The sequence below is a fragment of the Coptis chinensis genome, chromosome 6, assembly GCF_015680905.1.
Source record: "Coptis chinensis isolate HL-2020 chromosome 6, ASM1568090v1, whole genome shotgun sequence".
NCBI classification, from domain to species: domain Eukaryota; kingdom Viridiplantae; phylum Streptophyta; class Magnoliopsida; order Ranunculales; family Ranunculaceae; genus Coptis; species Coptis chinensis.
Window position 1 is genome coordinate 70160145 of NC_141461.1, and position 23012 is coordinate 70183156.

A 23012-nucleotide genomic window follows, 5' to 3' on the forward strand; every position below is an offset into this window, starting at 1 on the left:
GAACAGACAAGGACATCAAATCTAAGATAAGTCTGCGGCATAAGGATCTAAGTCAGCTGAGCACTCTCCTTCAAAAAAGAAAACTCATCGACAAAGAGTGATGATCCTTCTTTTATTCCAACTGATGAGTTTGCTACGCCCATATGTCACACACATCCTCTAGAGTTAAATAAAAGTATAGCGCTATGGCATTAAATGATAGATGCGCTTTTGTAAATGTAGATCTACGGTAGTCTGTATCTGGTTTTAGTCGATTGTAGTAGCGTCCTTTATACCATTTTTTTGTGTTTAATAATGGGATTAACGTGAGTCTATGCCATTCGTGATTATAGGCAATGTCATTCGCTAGGTATCCCTTGTGTTTAGTAATGGGATTGATATTCTCTTCATAGATGTTAGACTTATTAGTGACTACTACCATGCATACAGTGATCTAAACCTCTAGGTACATTTATGGGATATTGTTCGTAAGCAGTCTTGTGGACCCTATGAAGAGTTGACTCTAAAACAATTTCCAGTAACATTAGCCACTGTCAATCTACGTTGTTGCTTGTCGTGGGTTCTTTCTATTTCTAGCTAGAGGTTGAAGAAGATTGGTAAAACAAGCTTTCAATTGAAAGTCCATTTTCTGAGATAAATTCCATTTGATTGCAGTGAATGGCCTTCTTTTGGGAATCATTGCTACATCTAGCACTTGATTGTATGAAGTGTTAGCTATATGTACGCAAGTGCCCAAACAGGTCTAACAATGACTCACTGGCTCTGAATTTACAGAATATCGAGTATCGCCTATTCTAGATTGTTATACTATGAACTACTCCTCCGTAATTTATTAACATGAGAGGGAGCATGCTGCAATGTGTATATTTGAAGTATATCTTATCTTTAGGCACCTAATAATACTGATTATAAAATCTTTATATTCATTTTGAAGGACCTGATAAACTAGCTGAGACAACCTGTTATTTCGTTAGTGATTATTGTTGTTATTTTTTGTCTTACAACAGTAAGATCCCATGCACATTACCTTTGAAATTAACATAATAGGTTTTGTATCCTGTGTTGTATAGTGAATTAGCTTAGTGATGGTCGAAATTTGATTATATGTCCACCGTGGTATAATGTGTATGACCTAGAAGGCATGAGCAATTAGTAGCATTTGCACCACACAAGGAATTGATTTTTCTTATGCGAGCATGCACTGGGATTGACTTAAAGCAGAATGACATTACATTTTAGGGATGACAAGCTTATGAACCACAATGATTAATTTGTTTTGTGAGTTTTCATGTGAAAATTTAGGTTGTGCCAACTTTTCTTTTGTCTTTCAGAGTTGAACATGGTTGAGCAATAATCTGAGTGTAATTCAGATTTAAAGGATTCATGCCTCGGTGGCAATACAACTCTTTAAAAATCCTCTAGTCTCTTTAACGGTTGATTTGTTTATATAGGTCTTAAGCATTTCAAGATAGCTTTTTTGCAAGTAAGAAGGAGCAAGTGAACATCAATTGTTTGGTACAATGATGAAGCTAAATTTGGAATTATTGTTGTGGTGTTAAATTTGGAATCTGAAAACGTGGTGATGGACCTGCAAAGAGGCCTTGCACCAAGAAGTACGCTGCTGCATAGACAACTTGGTGATGGACCTACAAAGAGGTTTTGCACCTAGAAGTGCACTACTGCATAGACTGTTTAGCTGCTTTTAATTGCATGAGATTACATAGATCAATATCCCAGACGCAAAGCTTCAACTGAATAAGTTGTTCTTTCGCTCATATTGTATTTGAGATGCACTCTAAAAGTGTTAGGGCCACATCCCCTTTCCCAGCATCCATATTATTGTTATTCTTTTTTTCCTTTTTATTTTTTTAATTTCTTTCATATGTTCATGTTTGTTTTAATTGATGTACATAGTACAGACTACAGAGAATGCGCTTCAGTGAGAAGTTCAAATGGTTGGTTGATCAAGTTTTGTACTTGAGCACTGAGCCCAATTCTATGTCAGTGTCATTTTGTGGTGCTGATTTGAGTGATTTCAATCATTTTTTTTTTATGTCTCCTCTAACTGTTTTAGCGTGGCTATAAAAACAAACCATCAAACCATCATATGGCGTGGTTACTTACTTTCATTGGTTTAAGAAACTGATGCAATGAGCAAAAAATCAGGCTTCATATATATAGTAGATTTCTCATTAACATTATATGGAACCGAATTGAAAAGAAAATTGAATAAAATGTTAACTGCAGCTTTGCTCAGCTCACGCTCAGTCGGAGAGATACTAAGAGATAAAGTCAGCCAATATGATCTTGGGTTTCACGACAAAAGCCAAACTCATAGTACAGGTAATAAGATAACAAATCCAAAAGCAAAATTCCAAGACTGTAGCTCAGTTCACTACTTTGTTCCAAAATCTAAATCCAAATAAACGCCCTTGGAATTCTCTAGTTCAAACTATGCTTTCTGCAGAATAATCCAGTAAATAAACAAACTTTTTATATCAATTGAACTATCATAAATTTCAACTTTGATATGATTCTCTTCCAAACTCAAAATCGACATTTATAACCAATCTCAAATTATACAATACAACACCATCCTCATCATCACTTCCATCCGTAAATACAAGTCATGTTCCTTCAATTGAACTCCACCCAAAGTCAATAACAAAACTTCTAATCACTCAAATTTGTTTTCACTTTGTTTATAAGCTCATAACAACAATCAACACTAGGTAACAAAAAGAAACTAAATAAGAAAATAAAAATAAGGTACCTTGATAAGAACATTTGGAAAGAAGAGTTTACAATTTACAGTTTCTTCCTTCAGTAGATGTGTATCCTGACACAGCAAATGCTGCTACATTGAGAATCCTCATAAGGTTATTACCCTACAGGAGAAAGTATGTACATCATACATTCAGAAGGGAAGTCGAACGACCGCTACTTCAAAAGGATAATAAACATTTCCAATAGAATATCTAGAATACTACGTCTTGGTTGGCAATACTAATCACGTTCATACTATCAACCACAAATATTTTGTAACATAAACCCCAACAATGTTGGTGAAACCGTGAAACAAAGATGGGTATTGTTTTGACTTAAAAACATACCACTGGATTTGTATTGCCTTGATGTAGAGGAAGCTCAAAATTCCTCCAACTGTCTTTGGCTCTCATCAACAAGTGTATTCTCCAGATCGACTTTTTCTGTCTAACAAACTGTAAAAGGGGAATAGTTCAAACAGTTAACATGAGCTTTCAAAAACAAACTCCATTTCCAGTTGATAGAAAACTGATTGTAGCAAAGGACTCTACTTTGCCCTTCAAGTTAGTAGTTAAGGCATAATCTTAAAGGTATTCATCAATCGAAGATGATCAATGAAAAAAATTAAGTAATCGACATTGCAACAGATATGAAAAGAAGCAGGATAGAGAAACAAACAAACAGTTAAATATTCAAATTCATATGTGAACATCATTTGAAGGAAAGACAGGCATGTGAATCACCTGCTTCAAAATTTAGACAAGAAACTGGAATCTTTTCCAATGGAACTCTTGCCTTAAATGAAAACTACTGAGCAGTGACTAGTGCTCAAGAGTTTAGTAAAAATCAACTTATCAACACAAGTAAATTCTAACATATACAATATTTTGTCATAGTTTTAATCCCTCATATCCACATACAAAAAACTAACAGTTATTTCCAACTCATGGAATCTCCCTTCCACTATTTTTCATTTAAAGTTCATAGTCTTGTTTTATGCCAAACTTTTCACCCTTGAAGTGACTTACATGTATTTTGACAATCTTTTTTGTAACCAGTGTTCTACCAATTTAAAACCTACCTGTATGCAAATAGAATTCAAATGTTTAGCCTATTGGTTCATGTCTCAAGAGTTAGCCAAGTTAAATGCCTCACCACAAGTCTAACCATCACAAACAACAATTTGACGATACAGAGAAAACTAGTTAAAAGGTTTTACTAACAGTTCAGAACCTTACAGATCACATATTTCTTGCTCTATGGTTCCTTTATTTTCACTAAGCAACTTCAGCTTCTTTTCATGGTCCCCAATCCGTATAGCAACCCTCAACACGTCATTCCTAAGTTCCTGCAACAAATAACCATAATAAAGATTATCAAATAATGATTAAAATGAAATAATTAAGGAATCTCTTAACTACCATCTAGTGTTAGCATAAAAAACAAGACATATTGTAACTAATAAATGCATTATGGATAAGGGCCCGACTTCCAGTGATTTTGAGAAACGATATAGGATTATTTATCTTACATTCTTACACTTTGGACTTCTGAAGTGAAATCTTCAAGCTAATCACCATTTATTACAATGGACTTGTAGAAACAGGAGGAATGATAGCAGGCAACAACCTGTAGAAAATATAGTAACAAGGAAAACAGGGTTATAATACATCAACACTAAAGAAAGACTATAAACAAACAAAATAACTCAAATTCGAAAATTATAATATTGTACTTAATGACACTAATGAAAGACCACTAAAGAGGACTATCTGTCCAAACACCTAGTTGAAATAAAGACAACATGAAGTAGAAACTTCTCTACACAAACGAAATAAGTTTTAAGAAACCAAAACAAGGAAGTAAAACTGCTCCTATCCAGTCCATCAAACTCCACCACTACCACGCTTTTTCCTCGAGATTTGGAAGTACCAACAACCTTCTTGTATGCATAAAAGCGTGATTGAAAATATGTTTCCCAATCACCGTTAGTAGGATAATGATAGTCAAACCAAAGCTTTGCTATTTCTGGCATCAGATAGTTTGTTTTGAGCTTGAGCTTTAACATTTTGTTCTCGACAAGCCCAATACTTATTAAAGAGATCAAAGTGAAGAGTAGGAGAGAAAGAGTACCTATCAAAGAACTCGTGCCTTCCTAATCAATCTAAAAAGGCATGGCTCCTGTCTCTTATTTTAGGGTGGAGAGTGTTTTTTTTATTTTTTGGTGAAGGAGGAGGGCGATGGAGGATGAGAATGAAGAGTGATTTCTTTCTTTTTGTTTCGAGAAATCAGTAAACACGTAGAGATACTCAAATGGACTCTAAGAGATAAACAAGGTAACTGATGAGCTAAACCGAATCTAATAAGTTAAACAGGGCTGACAAGGTAAACAAACTTTAAAAAGAAATTGCTAAGGTTATTTTAGAAGTATTTCGGAACTCCCAAACCACCCCCACAACAAGGTTCAAACCCCCATGTCTCTATAGTCGTTTTCTTCATTTGTTTCCTCTACAACGCTCATTACCCTTAGAGGTGACACTTTTATTAGCATTGGTTCATTAAAGGATATCAGTGGACTTCACATTTCCGAGGTATACACCTATTTCCCATTGGTTAGAAGTTTTTAGTTTGTCATGTTATTTTTCTTTTTGTTCCTTGGTTTTGTTGCTTAGTTTCATTATGTCTCCTAGGTAGTAATTCTTGTTTTTGTTCATATAATACCGGTACTTTCTTCTTGAGAAGTAATAGAAGTGCTAATCTTGTGAAAGGCTTATTCTGATCATATTGACTCGACCTGACCAATTCTAACTTCCAAGGTATGTGTCGTTTCCTTGGAGGTCACTTCTAGCATCTTATGTTTATTGTCCTGTTTTCTCTTGTTGCATCTTCTTTTGCTGTGTGGTATTGTGCATGCATTATTACTTCCAGTTTTATTGGAAACTTATACTACGGTATTAGTTTTACTTTCATTCAATATTATGAATCGGTTCTCTTCCTAATTGTTTGATTTATTTATTCTTACTCACTGATTGGTATTTTCACTTATATTAGCTTATGAGTGTTTCCTACCTAGGTGCCGACTAGCAAAGTCGGTAAAACCTTTTGGTGATGATACCAGAGGTCTGGGGCTCGAACCCCGCCAGCATCAAAGAGTTACTGATCTCATTTAAAACAGGCTTACCAATAAAAAATAAAAAAATGTTTCCTACCTAGGTGAGTTTATGTATTGTGTTTTTAATCTTAGTTGGTTTTCCTGTCACAAATTGGTAACAGACGACATATAGCCTTTCTTAAGCATTCACAAACAGCAGCCCAATTTGACTGTTTTCTAAATTTTGCTATGTTAGTTCTCATATATTCGTATACTGCACCTTCTCGTTTGCGAGTCAAAATGAACGTCTAAAGGATGTTAAGGGTCAATTGTTATGCTCGACTAGAGTTATCAATATGTCGTTGAAGCCTCAAATATTAATGTTTATTTATTTAGTTTTGATTTTCAGGTTCCAATGGAAAAACTACATAAGGAGGTGGTTGGCGTGAAGCTAGATTTATGTGCAATGAAATCATATCTTGATGAAACTTTTAAAGGTTTAGCGTCCCATGCCAACCAAATTGAGGATAGAGTTAAGTTGGAAATATCAGCAAAGAAATGGGAGAATGATCCTAAGATGAGACATTTCGAAGCAGCTTTAATGGAACTAGAGAATATTCCTGTGCCAATTATTAGATATAAAGATGCTTCACCTATCACTCTTGAGCTGATGAAGGAGACAATGAAAGCAAAACGGAAGGTAAATTCATGCTAAGGATTTTATGATTAAGTAGAAACTATATTAATTAAAAAAAAATAGTTGCATAGTGAGATGTTGTTATACCTTTGAAACGGTGTGTGCTAGAGATTCTTTAGACAATACCCCCATAGTAACAACGAAAAAGGTGCATTCACATAATACTCATTTTACTTGTTACAAGCACCAAGATAACCATTTGTTATTGTTTTAGGTTAAGTTTGGTAAGGATATGGGTGATTGCTCCTTCTATCGCTATTTGGATTACTTTCCAGACGTTCTATAACTTTTAATTTTGGATATTTAAGATCCAAAGGGTGACGACAACTGTGGATTTAGGGCCTTGGCCATGGCATTGGGGTATGGCGAGGAGGGCTGAGTCCAAGTACGAGTTAATCTGATTTCAGAGTTGCACGCAAGTAAGGAAGAGTACATATGGATGTTCGGTCATGAAAATGTGACTCGTTGTGAGGGAAGTCTATTACACTTTAAGGGTGATGCTCCTGAGGAGAAATGGATGTTGCTACCTGAACATGGTTATCTTGCAGCGTCAAAGTATAGCGTTGCGATTGTGTATTTCTCAATGGCAGCTGGTTGTCACACTTTTCTGCTGTTAAAGTTAGCATTCAATGAGAATGACTATAAAGTCATTGGTATTGGGCGTGTTCCAAACCACTTTTTAAAGTTGAATTTGGAAGCAAATTGTCCAATGCTAAAGATTGCGACGTTTTGGGAAAAACATCATCGTGAAATCGCAGATGAGTGGAAATCATATTTCATGTCTCGCTTTGATGCATTTCCACTTGTCTCTTGCAGAGATGATCATTTGGGCGATCATGTGATTCTGAGTGATTCATACTGACTTGGTAGGAGGCCACATTAGTTGAAGCTTTCGCCCTATTACAACCTTACAGAATGGGAGTATATCCTTTGAAAGAAATCCAGCATTCCAGATGTAAGGAGGTGATCAAGTGCATCTGTATAATCCTGCCAATCAATATCTTAATTGATGAGAAGATGATAACTAAATTCCAATCGTTTGATGAAGAATTGAGAAGAGAGAAAATATTTTGAAATTTGAGGAAGGGTTGAAAATAGTGGGAGAGAAAGAGAGGAGAGTTTAGAGTCGTATTAGAAGAGAAACTAGGAACCTAAACAAATTTTCTGCCAGTTTGCTTCCGATTTTACCCTTTACATATTTTCTCATATTTATAGTGGAAAATGACAGATGTGCGGTCCAGATCTGTGCGCATTGGGATGCAATTCAAGCCATGCGCATTGTAGATTTAGTATTTTTAAAAACAAGAAATTGGGCTACAAAGCTGCCTTCACAAAAAAAATATTACTTTTAAAGACCTGGAAAAGACATGCAAGTATTATTTTTGAGTTTTAATACCATTTTAGCTATTTTCATTACTAAAAGTCGTTATTTTTTAAAATGTTTTCGAATTTGGGGATATGACTCGAGACCGCCCACCAAACCTTTTTTTTCAAACTTTTCCGTATTCTCTTTTTACCCTTTAACCATTTTGATATAAACATTATATATATATATATATATATATATTCCTCACTTAAATTCCTCACTTAAATTCCTTCTTTTTATAATATTTTATCATTGAGTTAATTGTCTTCTTTGTGTATATAAGCTAGCTATATGTTGGTACCTTATAGATTATTCAAGAATGCCAACAATTATCTTTTAATTGCAAAGAAATGCAGCAAATCACATATAAACAATGACAAAATCCGCGACAGATCGAAATGATTCCCCAGTATAACAACAAAGTGTGTGTTTGTCAAAAGCATCAATGTAAGAATCAAATTTCTAGTGGAACAATTTATAGTAATTCCAAACTTTCAAGTTCACATACATTATAAACTAAATTTGAAATCCAATATCGAAACACTCAATTTCAAGTGATTCATTCTTCATTTCCAATCACCGCATTTTATTCAGGCTTTACACTCCAACTTATCTTCTTGTCAGACAGGATCTTGTATGTCAACTTTGCACGAGCTTTTTTAATCTTTTCTCCACAATTGTTTTATGTGAATAAGAAGGCACTGCTTTTTTTATACGACCACTGCATGAACTTGCATACATAAATTGCACAATGCACCTTGAAATCATAAATTGATATTAGAGTCCTCATGATGATTCTTGTTGGGGGCAGTCCATAACTTGAATTGGCGAATCAGTAGGCCATAGTTTTTTGCCTTCTTTACTGCGATGTTTGTTAACCAACTCGGTCACTTTATTTCTCTGTAAATTCAATCATTTAGTTAGAAAAGGGAAGAATAACAATTCAATATTTCACACTTGTACTATATGAATCGAGTAAGTGCACATAGATTTAATGTCTAATTAAAATGTATGACCAATGAAGGGATTTTACATTTTAAAATGTTGCCAAGGATTTCAAATTTTTAAAGCATTCTTAAAAAAAAATTGTAACCTTTATTTACTAATTACAAAGTAAGCAATAATGCTTGTAAACAATTAAGTTTATGTTTTTTGGCAATGACATTTAATGTTAACCAATAAAATAAAAGATTTATAATGAAAGTGAGAGAAACATCTACCATATACTCAAAAATGTTTTCAAAAATATGAATTCTGATTGAAAATAAATGAGAATTTAATGGAAGATGCCAAGTGGCGTTGAATTCACTACTTAATGAAAATATTAATCTTTGTTAAAATTGGAAATAAATTTATTACATACTTTTGATCACGTTTCGCAATTGACATCTTCTTCATTTTTTATCTTTCACAAACTTAATTTTCTTGAGAATTCATGTCACAACCCGATTTTCTAAACAATTAAAAAAAATGAATATTTGAAATATAAATATCTCAAATATCACTTGGTTCAATTGTCTAAAAACCCAGGCTATGACTGGGTGGATACAACACATGTCAAAACCTAAAACCCACATCATAAAGAATCTTAACAACAAAAATAATATCCAAAATTCTCTTTATTGCTTTATGAAAGAACTTTCTTCCATCCCAAAAATACATCATACAACTTAAAAAAAAACAGTTTCCAACATCGTATTCTCATGTCATATGAAAATGTAACCTACGTTATTACATCCTTTCAATAATAACAGACCTAATAAAGGAACTAACGGGCTGCTCCAGGTAAGAATCCAAATCACACGCCGCGGTTCCACTGTATTCCACCTGTGTTCCCAAGAACACACCCACATTGCCAAAACAAAGCAAACATGGGTCAGCAAAATGGAATTTGCTGGTATGAGTAGACTAACCACATATAAATATTATCATACTTTAATTATCCAAACAATCACTTTATATTTCCCATAACTTAATCTTTTTCAGCTTGGAAGACAGGTAGTTCCGTCATTTCAATCGGCATAGTGTCTTCCCAAGTAAAACTTCCATTATATTAACTCATTCAAATCACTCGTTTTAATATCTACATCATTGCATTAAAACTTACCGATATCCACTGCTGTATAAGGGTAGGACCGCGTCCCTGCACAAAAATATTATTAAGTCCTACCCTCCTGCAAAAGAAAGTTAGCAATTTTATATAATATGTGTAGATATCCTATAGGTATTCCAATGCAAGCCCAAATACACTCGCATAATCAAATCAATTTCTCTTATCAAATAATCAATTTCTTTTCTTATACACTCACCATTTAGTGCCTATATACCTTAGGTCATTCCCGTCACATTCAAGGAATACCCAACCCTACATTCCCGTACACTCAAGGAATACGCGTACAACTAACCCGCAAGGCGAATACCTTAGTTCCTCTCTAGGGCAGTCCAAAAAATTTGGTCATTCATGGCACATTCAATGAATACCCATAGATAACGCTAACGGGCCATTTATGGCACATTCAATAAATGCCCACCTAACCTATGACATCAACAGTCATAAAACTCAATTCCAAAAGTTGAGGTGTGGAGAGTTCTAAAAGAGTGCGGTAAATTTATTTACGCATTATTGAACTTTATTTTATATATCATTTTAGAGAACGAATGAGTATCTTGATTCCTGTATTTTTTATTTACGCGTTATTAATTTCAGGGATGTCTTAGTGTCATAACGTTGCATATCATAAAATACTGCAAAATCACATAGTAGTTAATACACATACACACGTATATATAGAGGTCTTAGCCTAAAGTCAAGTATGCTAATAGCCCTAGACTTATCTTAATAACCCAAATCATAATCCGAGTTAAAAGGTCAAATTGGGTCAACTGGTCAAAATCAACCATGGTCAACAGTCAACTATGGTCAAAGTCAACCCTGGTCAAAGTCAAAGTCAACCATCATGGTCGAAGTCAAACTGTCGTTTCCATGTTCAACAGGTTCGGGGTCATAGCCATGGTTCATGGCTAAGGTCAATGTGCATGGCTCATGGGCTCATGACTAAGGTAATGGTTCGGACCCAACTGGCCAAGCCCAAACCTTAGAACCCGAAAGTCTAAAACCAACTTATTTATTATACCCAATTGGGATCTATATTAAGTCATATGGACTGGCCCTAAGCAATATTAGAAATTGGCCCAAAACTTTTAAACTGAACTGGCCCAAAACACAACTGAGTTCGGCCCGAAAATTTTACATGAAACCGGCCCAATCAAAACAAATGAAACGGGCCCATAGACTAATATTAGAACTGGCCCATACAAAACAACCAAAATCGGGCCCAAAACTAAAACAAAAGAAATATAAAATGGCCCAAAGAACTTAAACATTTCGGCCCAGCCCAACAGCCATCTAAGCCCAAACCCCAGGTCCAAGAGATGGAACAGTGTCATCTTCTCCAACAGCCACCACCAAAAACCGGCCACCACCAATTCCGATCGCCCACCCATTTCAACCAAGCGGTTTTAATCCCCATAACAATCCCTACAACTTTAACAAACACAACATTCCTCAAATCCTTCAATCCTAACTTCATCAAATATAGATCTAAAAACCTTACCGCCGCCATTAATGGCTTCCACCACCTTTCAACAGCCCCCATCCACATTCCAACATACAAACATACCTCAACAACCCACCAAAGCAAACAAAAACAGTTCAAACGATTTTAAAAACGCATAAAAACGCAAGTCACAGTATCACAGTAATGGCAGTAACGCCATTAACACCTCCCTCAAAGCTTCACTACCCACATCTCACTACACAACCCAATCACAATACAAAAACGAGTTCAACCAGCCACAAACACACAACAACAAAAAAAACAAGTTCAACCAACCAAGAACAGGACGATTCCATTGTTTTGGCTCGCGACGCCATTAGCGCCCATAAAGCTTGGACAGTTCAAATGTGAATTTCCTAGCCTCAACAGAGTTTCGACAGTTCTATATCAAATCCGAATTTCACTAGAGTTATAACAACTCGACAACACAATGCCGAATAAAATAAAGATGACGAGCAGTATATATAAAAGCAGAAACCAATACACCGATATACGAAAACTATAATTTTCAGTGAAATAGCAAAAATAGCTACTCACCTTTAAGCTCTCGACTATCAACCGACTACCGGGAAAAATCTTCCTTTTCTCAAGTTGTCGATAAAAACTTCTCCCTTTTCCTCAAAAACTCTCGCGGTGTTTTTGACCAACCCTATTCTGTTTTCTGTTCTGTTCAAAACAAAACCCCCGAAATAGGGAAGAAGGTTTATCCCATAAACCCACGTCTCCTATTTCCACTAACACTTATCCAATTTTATTTTATCTATTATCTATTATTATTATCTTTATTATTATTATTATTAGGAAAATAAAATAATTAAAACACGGGGTGTTATAATTTAGTTGCCTAAATTGAGTAACTTTTTCATATCTCAAATTTTTTATCCAGTTTCCTTTTTTGTGTGAAATTCAACTTTTGGTTTTGCATGAACCCACTTCGTTTTTGGGTAGTTAGTCGATTCTGGTTGTTTCCAAGTGAGGATATTTTCGTTTATTTCTGGTAAAGTTGGGTAACATGTGTCAGTTCCATATTCTAGTCAAATTGAAGTATTAATTTATAAAAAGATTTCATAGGAGTTAAGCGGACTACTAAATATTTATAACTGACTCCTTTAGCCTAATTTTATGTTTTTTGAAAAAATGAGATCCAAATAAACACCCACTTAGGCTTTTTGAGAGAAAAAGAGGGTGACAGTGATTAGAGAATGGATTAATCGGAAACTAATCGGGTGATAATTCTGAATACAATTTTCTATTCCCATGAGTAACCTCTAACACATGCCACAAGAAACATATCCAACAATCACCAAAATGCAATCATAGCCTCATTACTAAATATTTATAACTGACTCCTCTAGCCTAATTTTATGTTTTTTGAAAAAATGAGATCCAAACACCCACTTAGGCTTTTTGAGAGAAAAAGAGGGTTCGGCTTTTTGAGAGAAAAAGAGGGTGACAATGATTAGAGAATGACTTATTGATTTTTTGATTTTGAAGGACTTATTGATATTTTGATAAATGGTCGATTTTTTGATGGAGCTGTGCAATTTAAACGTTAAGCGGTAGCTAAACGATTAAGGAGTGCATAGCGATTAGGCCTAGTAATCGGAATATATCGAAGATTAATCGGAAACTAATCGGGTTATAATTCTGAATAAGATTTTCTATTCCCATGAGTAACCTATAACACATGCCACAAGAAACATATCCAACAATCACCAAAATGCAATCATAGCCTCATTACTAAATATTTATAATTGACTCCTCTAGCCTAATTTTATGTTTTTTGAAAAAATGAGATCCAAACACCCACTTCGGCTTTTTGAGAGAAAAAGAGGGTGACAGTGATTAGAGAATGACTTATTGATTTTTTGATTTTGAAGGACTTATCGATATTTTGATAGATGGTCGATTTTTTGATGGAGCTGTGCAGTTTAAACGTTAAGCGGTAGCTAAACGGGTAAGGAGTGCATAGCGATTAGGCCTAGTAATCGGAATATATCGAAGATTAATCGAAATCTAATCGGGTGATAATTCTGAATAAGATTTTCTATTCCCATGAGTAACCTATAACACATGCCACAAGAAACATATCCAACAATCACCAAAATGCAATCATAGCCTCATTACTAAATATTTATAATTGACTCCTCTAGCCTAATTTTATGTTTTTTGAAAAAATGAGATCCAAACACCCACTTAGGATTTTTGAGAGAAAAAGAGGGTGACAGTGATTAGAGAATGACTTATTGATTTTTTGATTTTGAAGGACTTATTGATATTTTGATAGATGGTCGATTTTTTGATGGAGCTGTGCAATTTAAACATTAAGCGGTAGCTAAACGATTAAGGAGTGCATAGCGATTAGGCATAGTAATTGGAATATATCGAAGATTAATCGGAATCTAATCGGGTGATAATTCTGAATAAGATTTTCTATTCCCATGAGTAACCTATAACACATGCCACAAGAAACATATCCAACAATCACCAAAATGCAATCATAGCCTCATTACTAAATATTTATAATTGACTCCTCTAGCCTAATTTTATGTTTTTTGAAAAAATGAGATCCAAACACCCACTTCGGTTTTTTGAGAGAAAAAGAGGGTGACAGTGATTAGAGAATGACTTATTGATTTTTTGATTTTGAAGGACTTATTGATATTTTGATAGATGGTCGATTTTTTGATGGAGCTGTGCAATTTAAACATTAAGCGGTAGCTAAACAATTAAGGAGTGCATAGCGATTAGGCCTAGTAATCGGAATATATCGAAGATTAATCGAAAACTAATCGGGTTATAATTCTGAATAAGATTTTCTATTCCCATGAGTAACCTATAACACATGCCACAAGAAACATATCCAACAATCACCAAAATGCAATCATAGCCTCATTACTAAATATTTATAATTGACTCCTCTAGCCTAATTTTATGTTTTTTGAAAAAATGAGATCCAAACACCCACTTCGGTTTTTTGAGAGAAAAAGAGGGTGACAGTGATTAGAGAATGACTTATTGATTTTTTTTATTTTGAAGGACTTATCGATATTTTGATAGATAGTCGATTTTTTGATGGAGTTGTGCAGTTTAAACGTTAAGCGGTAACTAAACGGGTAAGGAGTGCATAACGATTAGGCCTAGTAATCGGAATATATCGAAGATTAATCGGAAACTAATCGGGTGATAATTATGAATAAGATTTTCTATTCCCATGAGTAACCTATAACACATGCCACAAGAAACATATCCAACAATCACCAAAATGCAATTATAGCCTCATTACTAAATATTTATAACTGAGTCCTCTAGCCTAATTTCATGTTTTTTGAAAAAATGAGATCCAAACACCCACTTAGGCTTTTTGAGAGAAAAAGAGGGTGACAGTGATTAGAGAATGACTTATTGATTTTTTGATTTTGAAAGACTTATCGATATTTTGATTGATGGTTGATTTTTTGATGGAGCTGCGCAGTTTAAATGTTAAGCGGTAGCTAAACGATTAAGGAGTGCATAGCGATTAGGCCTAGTAATCAGAATATATCGAAGATTAATTGGAAACTAATCGGGTGATAATTTTGAATAAGATTTTATATTCCCATGAGTAACCTATAACACATGCCACAAGAAATATATCCAACAATCACCAAAATGCAATCATAGCCTCATTACTAAATATTTATAACTGACTCCTCTAGCCTAACTTTATGTTTTTTGAAAAAAATTAAATCCAAACACCCACTTAGGCTTTTTGAGAGAAAAATAGGGTGACAGTGATTAGAGAATGACTTATTGATTTTTTTATTTTGAAAGACTTATCGATATTTTGATAGATGGTCGATTTTTTGATGGAGCTGTGCAGTTTAAACGTTAAGCGGTAGCTAAACGATTAAGGAGTGCATAGCGATTAGGCCTAGTAATCAGAATATATCGAAGATTAATTGGAAACTAATCGGGTGATCATTTTGAATAAGATTTTATATTCCCATGAGTAACCTATAACACATGCCACAAGAAATATATCCAACAATCACCAAAATGCAATCTTAGCCTCATTACTAAATATTTATAACTAACTCCTCTAGCCTAATTTTATGTTTTTTGAAAAAATGAAATCCAAACACCCACTTAGGCTTTTTGAGAGAAAAAGAGGGTGATAGGGATTAAAGAATGACTTATTGATTTTTTGATTTTGAAGAATTTATCGATATTTTGATGGATGGTCGATTTTTTGATGGAGCTGTGCAGTTTAAACGTTAAGCGGTAGCTAAACGGTTAAGGAGTGCATAACGATTAGGCCTAGTAATCGGAATATATCAAAGATTGGGTGATAATTCTGAATAAGATTTTCTATTCCCATGAGTAACCTATAACACATGCCACAAAAAACATATCTAACAATCACCAAAATGCAATCATAGCCTCATTACATAGTCTACTGGTCAACATAAATCAAATAAAAAACATATAAAATATGAAAAATACAAAAGCATCAATGGCTTTCCTAAAATTATATGATGGAAAAGTTGGTTTAAATTGGGTTTTATATATCATAGGTCTTTTGTTCTATAACTTTATATATACAAATCATGTTTTGAGAAAAACATAAATCAACAAACACTTAGACCTATTAATCGCCGTTTTTTTAACACTTATTTGTGCTAAATAGCTCTATTAATCGGTAAATCGGGCTATTAATAGATCCCGCTTAGATCCGGATTTTTTTATGCTAATTGTATCGGTGAAGTAGATTATAGTGTCTATGCGGCTATTAAACTGCACAGTGATGGAGTAATTGATTTTTTATGGACGGGCCATATTAGATCTTAAACGTTCAGGTGGACGGTGGAGATTAGAGAACACGTGGATTAGTTATCCACATTGGCAAACGACTGAACTGAAATGAAATTTTACTTTGAAAGGTCTTGGTTTACAAATGTGGCCCACCATTTCTCATTTTGCCGGGTAAAATAAAAAAAAAAAAAAAAAAAAAAAAAAACTTGGCGGGAAAACAAAATCATTCATTCTTGGAAATATAAAAAAAAGCTCAATCGTCTCATTGATGTCTTGTTTATTATTATTATCATTATTATTCTAGAGAAGAGGATTCTTCTTTACAGGTTTGCATTCTGATTTAACACTGAGTTTTTCAACACAATTTTATTAGCAGAAGAGAAGATGAACAAGAGGAGGTTTCTTTCATCTTCAGAGCAAAAAAATGATAGGATTAGCTATCTGCCCGGCCCGATACGAAGCCGCATTGTTTCCTTCCTTCCAATAGAGCAAGCAATTGGAATCAGTCTTCTTTCTAAACAGTGGAAGAACACTCATTCTTCATGATGGCTCTGATATAGAAAAATTCCAACTCTTTGTTGATGTTTACGATTCTGTTATTACTGATATTAATGCATGGATTGCTTTTGTCAGTGAGTTTGCTATGTTTCCAAGCTCGGGGAATTTAGGAATGGTTCCATGGTGTCTACTTACTTGCACATCCTTAAAAGTTTTGCAATTGAGTCGAGTCAATATAAAACTTTCCACAATCGCTAGTCTTCCGATGTTAAAGGAGTTATTTTTAACGTCGGCTCAATTTGAAGATGATTTACCAAGCCAACTTACTTTAACTTCTCCATTGGTAGAAGATATCTTCATGAGTAATTGTTATTGGGACAATAGCAGTGCTCTTACTATATCTGCTGTCACTTGCTGATACATGAAATCCACCCTCCGTCATATTAGCTATATCAGTGATAATCCCTTTCATCTTTGTTTCATGCGGAGTTTAGATTCGGAGCTCCTCCTACTTCAGAAACACTACTCTCAGATGCTTTTTGTTACCGCCTAACTAAGATTTTGATGGGGTTGATTAATGTTGCTCGACTGAGGTTGGGGGTTTCCTATATCGAGGTATGATTCTGTATTCATTTCCTACCATTTGACAATTCTTGTTGGTTTTGTATTTATCACTGTATACTAATTAAGATCTGTTCTCAGTTTCTGACCAGGGTTCTTGATTTCTCTGCGTGTCGGCCTACTTCATTTGTTTGTCTGAAACATTTGGTGCTTGATATCAAACCTACTGAAACCCAATTACAAGTGATGGCCTTTTTATTACAAAGTTATCCCAACCTGCAGACTCTATCTCTCTGGGTATGTGTGGAAATATTACTAAGCTACTTGTCATTCGTTTACATTATATAAACTATAAGCCACAATCCTAATTTTTGTTAGGTTCACTATGCAATTACAAATAGTCCTACCATGGAAAGATACTGTCTCTCTAAAAATTTGTCTGCAAAGGGCATATTGAAGCACCTTAAGACAGTTAAAATCCATGGTTTTGATGGAACTGAAGCTGAACTCGATGTTGTGAGATATTTCCTTGAGAGTGCAGATAAATTAGAGAATATGGACATCACCTTACTCATATCTACTGCACAAAGATCAAGCGAGCCTAATGAGTATCTGTGAGAAGTTGATGGGTTTTCCCAGAATCCCAGGGTTTGTTCCCATGCAGTAATTTCATTCTCCAAGTCATTTTGAGGTATATTAGTTATGTGCATTGTGCAATACAAGATTTTGCTGTTGAAAAAACCTAAGTAGTTTGTAAACATTTTTGTTAGGAATTTGAAACCACAACGATAAATTAGAATGCCTGGGATTATGTTTTCATGGTTGATGGCTCACATTGTTTTATACCTATTGACTAATTCAGTCAAACTTGGTTTTCATATTTCGTAATTTATTTGATGTTCTTTGCCCTTGGCTGAAACTAATATTGGTAATTGACTGTTGAATTTGTATGTAAGTTTGCATGAGGTGCTCTGTTTCAATAGGAGTTCCCTTGCTTCAGTAGGCTTTAAGGTTTTAAGTAGTTAGTAAGCAGGAACTCAAAGTCCATTCTCGGTTAGGTTGAATTTGTACTTTGGCATCGATCTGATCTTCCACATGATATGTATTGGTTAGTATGTTGGTTTTTTTTATGAGTAGTTTGAACTATTTTTCTTTCGTATAGTGCTCGAATCCTGTATATGGTCTTTCAAACATTCAGAGAACATTTATGGTTTGCTTTGCTCAAATCCTGTACATGGTCTTTTTCATACAATTGCATCTTCTGAAGCACTCCAAACCTCTATACTGGTTTGGTTTGCATGAAACGAAAGCCCGTTTTGGTCGAGTTGTGTATTTCAGTATTTCCACAGCGGTTATTATAACTCGAGCATTTTTTTTTCAGATAAAACTTGTATCAAGTGAGACTAAGCTTGGGTTTTTCTAAATGTGTTGAGTAAACTTTATCTTTTCCCTACTGAGCATTGTGTTGAAGACTGGATCCTGGATATCCTTGTTTGCTCCGAGTTTGAATGAACTGCCTTATTGAAGGATAATCTGTTGCAATTTGATATTTATTAGGAATGATATAAAAATCGTTCAACTACTTACAAAAAAGGTAAGCAACATTAAGAGCTTTAGTCATATAAAATTTGTGACTGTCTGATATGATTTTACAGGGTAGAGTAGAACTTCGTTGCAACTAGATTGTTAGTCATAGATTCAGTGGGACGGCAACAAAGTTTTGGTTTGATAGAGAGTTGTTGGAGGGACTTATAGTTTCTGCCGAACATTTGTAAAGCAACATTGTTGCAGAGGAATGCCCCCCTGTTATCTATTTTTATTTTTATTTTATCTGAAACTGTTATGGGATATGGCAGACCCAGATCTGTATTACTTAAACTCTTTCAACAATTACACCTCTAACATCCTCATCAACGATTACATTTAGTTTCTCCTCTACTGGATTGATACAAAACATCACCTGTTCGTCAGTATGAATACCTACTTTAGCTATGTAATCTGCAGCTCTATTACCTTCTCTGTGAGTATGACTGAAGCTTAAACTTCTGAAAGCCTGAGAATGTCCTTTAATTGCTTGCAAGTTGCAAGATGTTCTGGCTGTACCAAGGTGTAGCTTCTTGTTCCTTCAAAATATTTATAGCTCTCATAGAGTCTGAGTTGACTATAAGATGTAGTTGTATTCCAACCATTCTAGCTGCTCGCAGGCCCACTTCAGTACCTCTCATTTCCTGGTACAGTATAGACCTACGGTTTGACCCTCCATGGTATGTGATGATATTTCTTTCATCATCTTTGATAAGGCCACCACACCCAGCATAATATGGTTGCAGAGTACCATCTGAGTTGAGCATAAATGCATTAGGAGGTGGCTTGTCCACTGACATGGAGTAGTACCTTTGGTCTTCAGTTGCACTTGTAGCCCCATCTGAGCAAATATCTGCCATTTACTAACTGTATCTGCCTCTGTTATCTACTTAGCTACCCATCTGATGTAGATCATGGACTTGAAAGTGTTCATCGAGAAACGACAATCTACAACCTTGGTACCTAAAGACAGTATCCTCTCAAAGTAAGTCTTTCCTTCAAATAAACTGGGAGCTCGCTGTGTTAAGTTTGTGTTAAAAATTATCCATAGAAAGTCAAACTTATTCAAAACCCAATATCTCAAATCATTTAACATTAGCAAACATCTAGAATGCATGGATAGTAACTCCTCGTAATGCTGATGTAAAATCTTACTAAATTTTCTGCATTAACATCCTTTGAAATATACTGTACAGTGGATATGAGAAAAACTCAAAATATGGCTGCTTGAATGAAAGAACCACACTCCAGTGTCTATTGTACAATCCACTCATGTTTCAAAAACTAAAAGGAAAAAAATAATTAATCTTTTTTTTTTGGTACCAAAAAAATTAAAAATAGAGAACCTCATATTATAAATGAAACACCAAGTAACCCCTGTATTCTACAGTGGTTGGGGGCAATCTTCCGCTCATTTTCAATTGCAAGTACAGCTCCGTAAGCCAGCTAAAATTGAGACACCAAAAAAGAGGTTAACAATGATAGGCAACCTGCAATCCAAATGTCTTCGCAGAATTTAAACAGGTATGGGCGTATGGAAAAAGGTTGTGTAGTTTTGCTTAAGAGATCGGTAGTGTACAATACCAGCAGTAAATTGGTCACGCTTTGAGACAGTAAGTTGTCTTGGTGGTCAGCTCTTGGTTGGCTATATAGCTATACGCCAGTACCCAAAAGTCCCTCTCCCATCTTTGGGGAGAAAAGTTTAGGGGATTCTCCAGTCGTACTCACCAAAATTAGAGTGTCCAAGCTGGCCGGCCTAGTGTTACAGAATCTATTACCTTCTTAAAAAGCGTTAGGATGTGTGCGACAATTATTGGAATTAGCATTGTGGTCCCTTCCATAAGAGAACTACCACTTGTACAAGTGTTCAGAAATCTGAAGACTCGATTCTAAGTTCCAAAGCTTTGCCAATGAATATATAAGTTAGTGTTACACGGATTCCTTTGCTGAACTTTGTCAGATAGAGTGGCCATCACAAAACCTGTTGTTTAAACTTCAGAGTATCTATGTAAAGGAAGAAGATCTAGGGCAGGCAACAATGATAATATTCATGCATACTCATCTCCGTTTAGTTTTTGAGGTTTGGTAGTGCAGTAGTGCAGTTATTAGTTATTCCCAATAATTTCGTTGTTAAGTTTTCCAGAATCGGTAAAAACACTGATTGTTAGAAAAATTTAGGCAAGTGCAGAGGACCTACAAAAGCCAAAGATTTTTCGATCTCTTGGGCAGTTCATGATATTGGACTCCTTAGTCCTGACCCTTCTGAAGCTTCCGTTGGCGGGTTGGCCTGTGAAATGTACTTAATTATGTATAATTCTGTGAGTCTGTAAATTATCCACAAAGTAGGCCATCCCTTAGACATCACATCCAAATCGATGCCTATGCAAATATGCAATGAGTACTTGAGTAGCAAGCTAGATACAAAGTGAATGAAGTACAATAAAAATCGCTACAATGTCTTAAACTTGCGACAATGTCTCAAACTAAAAACAATGTTTCAAACTTTACCGTACAAACTAGACATAGTAACTGTTCACGATTTTATTGAATAAACACCTCAAATTAATGGTTAGGACCTCTGGTAGATTTGTATTGGATTTCAGATGTACTTGTATTGGACCATTATCAATTGCTCTTCCATTGATCTAAAAATCCACTTTAAGATGCAGAGAAGCATAATGTGCAAGATATCTGAACAAACAAAGCATCATGGTGTTGTGGTTGTGGGAATATAAGGAACACCAAATATCAGAGCATCTTAAAATTATGAGATATCCCTTATGAATTAGGCGACATATATGTAAAACTTGGAGGAAAATGTTGCATTAACCTATCACACGCAATAATATATCATTTCCATAGTTTAGACAACAATATTCTCGCCTGGTAATAACGTATCAATCCACAATATCAGAATCAGAACGTCCAAATTAACCTGAAACCGCAAGTACAAACAGACACAATGAGGCAGTGTGATTAGCTCGTCAGGCATTGATTATCTAGTTGGACAAGGATAATTAATGGAGGACTTGAACTAAACATACAATTAGCATAGTTCTAGTTAAACGTGTTGGGGTGAGTACCGATACCAATCGATCCCCACTACACAGATAATTTGTAATATGAAACACTACTACTCCAGACAAATTCTAAATATCCACTACAAGTTGTAGTAGTATGCCCAACTCTCTAAACAACTATCAACAACAAATAATAATGTAAAGAGAAGAACAAGCATACCACAACACAAAGATGTAACGTGGTTCGCCCAATGATGTTTACTTCCATAAGAGCTAATCATTTTATAAAATGGGAAGGACGATTACAATCACTCATTTCAGTCTCTCACCTTACTAGATCACTAATTTCTCTTTACAGGCTTTTGTCTATGCAAATGTTATCTCTCAAATTTGATAGCTCTCAAAATTTGGTTTTCTCTCTTGTTTTTCTTGTGTTGGTTAGGTTTTCCAAAACTTTGTTTCTGTTTATATAGTATGTTGGAAATGTGAATGAATTTGTGTCCTCATGGGTTTGAACCCATGACCTTTTGTATCTACTACACTCTAATGTGGGGGGCTTTAGTCCCACATTGGTTACTAAACTTAAGACTCTTAAGTTTATATTGGTTGTGTCCTTATGGAGGGATAGTGTAGAGAGATATAAGGAGGTGCTTCGTGCGCACACAAACAAGCGCCCTTGGTTTGGGGGCTCTCGGGGAGGTGGGAGCTCCGAAAACCTAAGCTCCAAAACACACCACGCCGCTAGGGGGGTGCAATCCACCCAATTGGGCTTCAGCGGTGGAGTCGAATCGGGCTTTCTTTTGGTCTTATTTTCCAAAAATAAAATAAAGTTTCAAAATCTTTCGATTCGAAATCAACACGCTTTTTGCTCTCACATTAAAAAATCGGGCGTGACTCTCGCCTTGAGGGCGAAAGTGGCGATCTCTAAAAACAAAACACTCTCTTGTTTATCAAGAGAGCTTAAACGCAAGCCTTCTTCTTTTTTAGTTCTTCAAATCAAAACCTAGTCCGAGTATCC

The 23012-nt window shown here is 35.1% G+C and overlaps 1 long non-coding RNA gene across 1 annotated transcript; it reads left to right on the forward strand.

Annotated features, from left to right (window-relative positions):
* Positions 1-16838: 16838 nt before the first annotated feature.
* Positions 16839-18309, forward strand: LOC147494218 (uncharacterized). The gene is made up of 3 exons (XR_015198737.1): positions 16839-17444; positions 17532-17687; positions 17769-18309. It is a non-coding gene; the product is annotated as an uncharacterized LOC147494218 (long non-coding RNA).
* The last annotated feature ends 4703 nt before the right edge of the window (positions 18310-23012 follow it).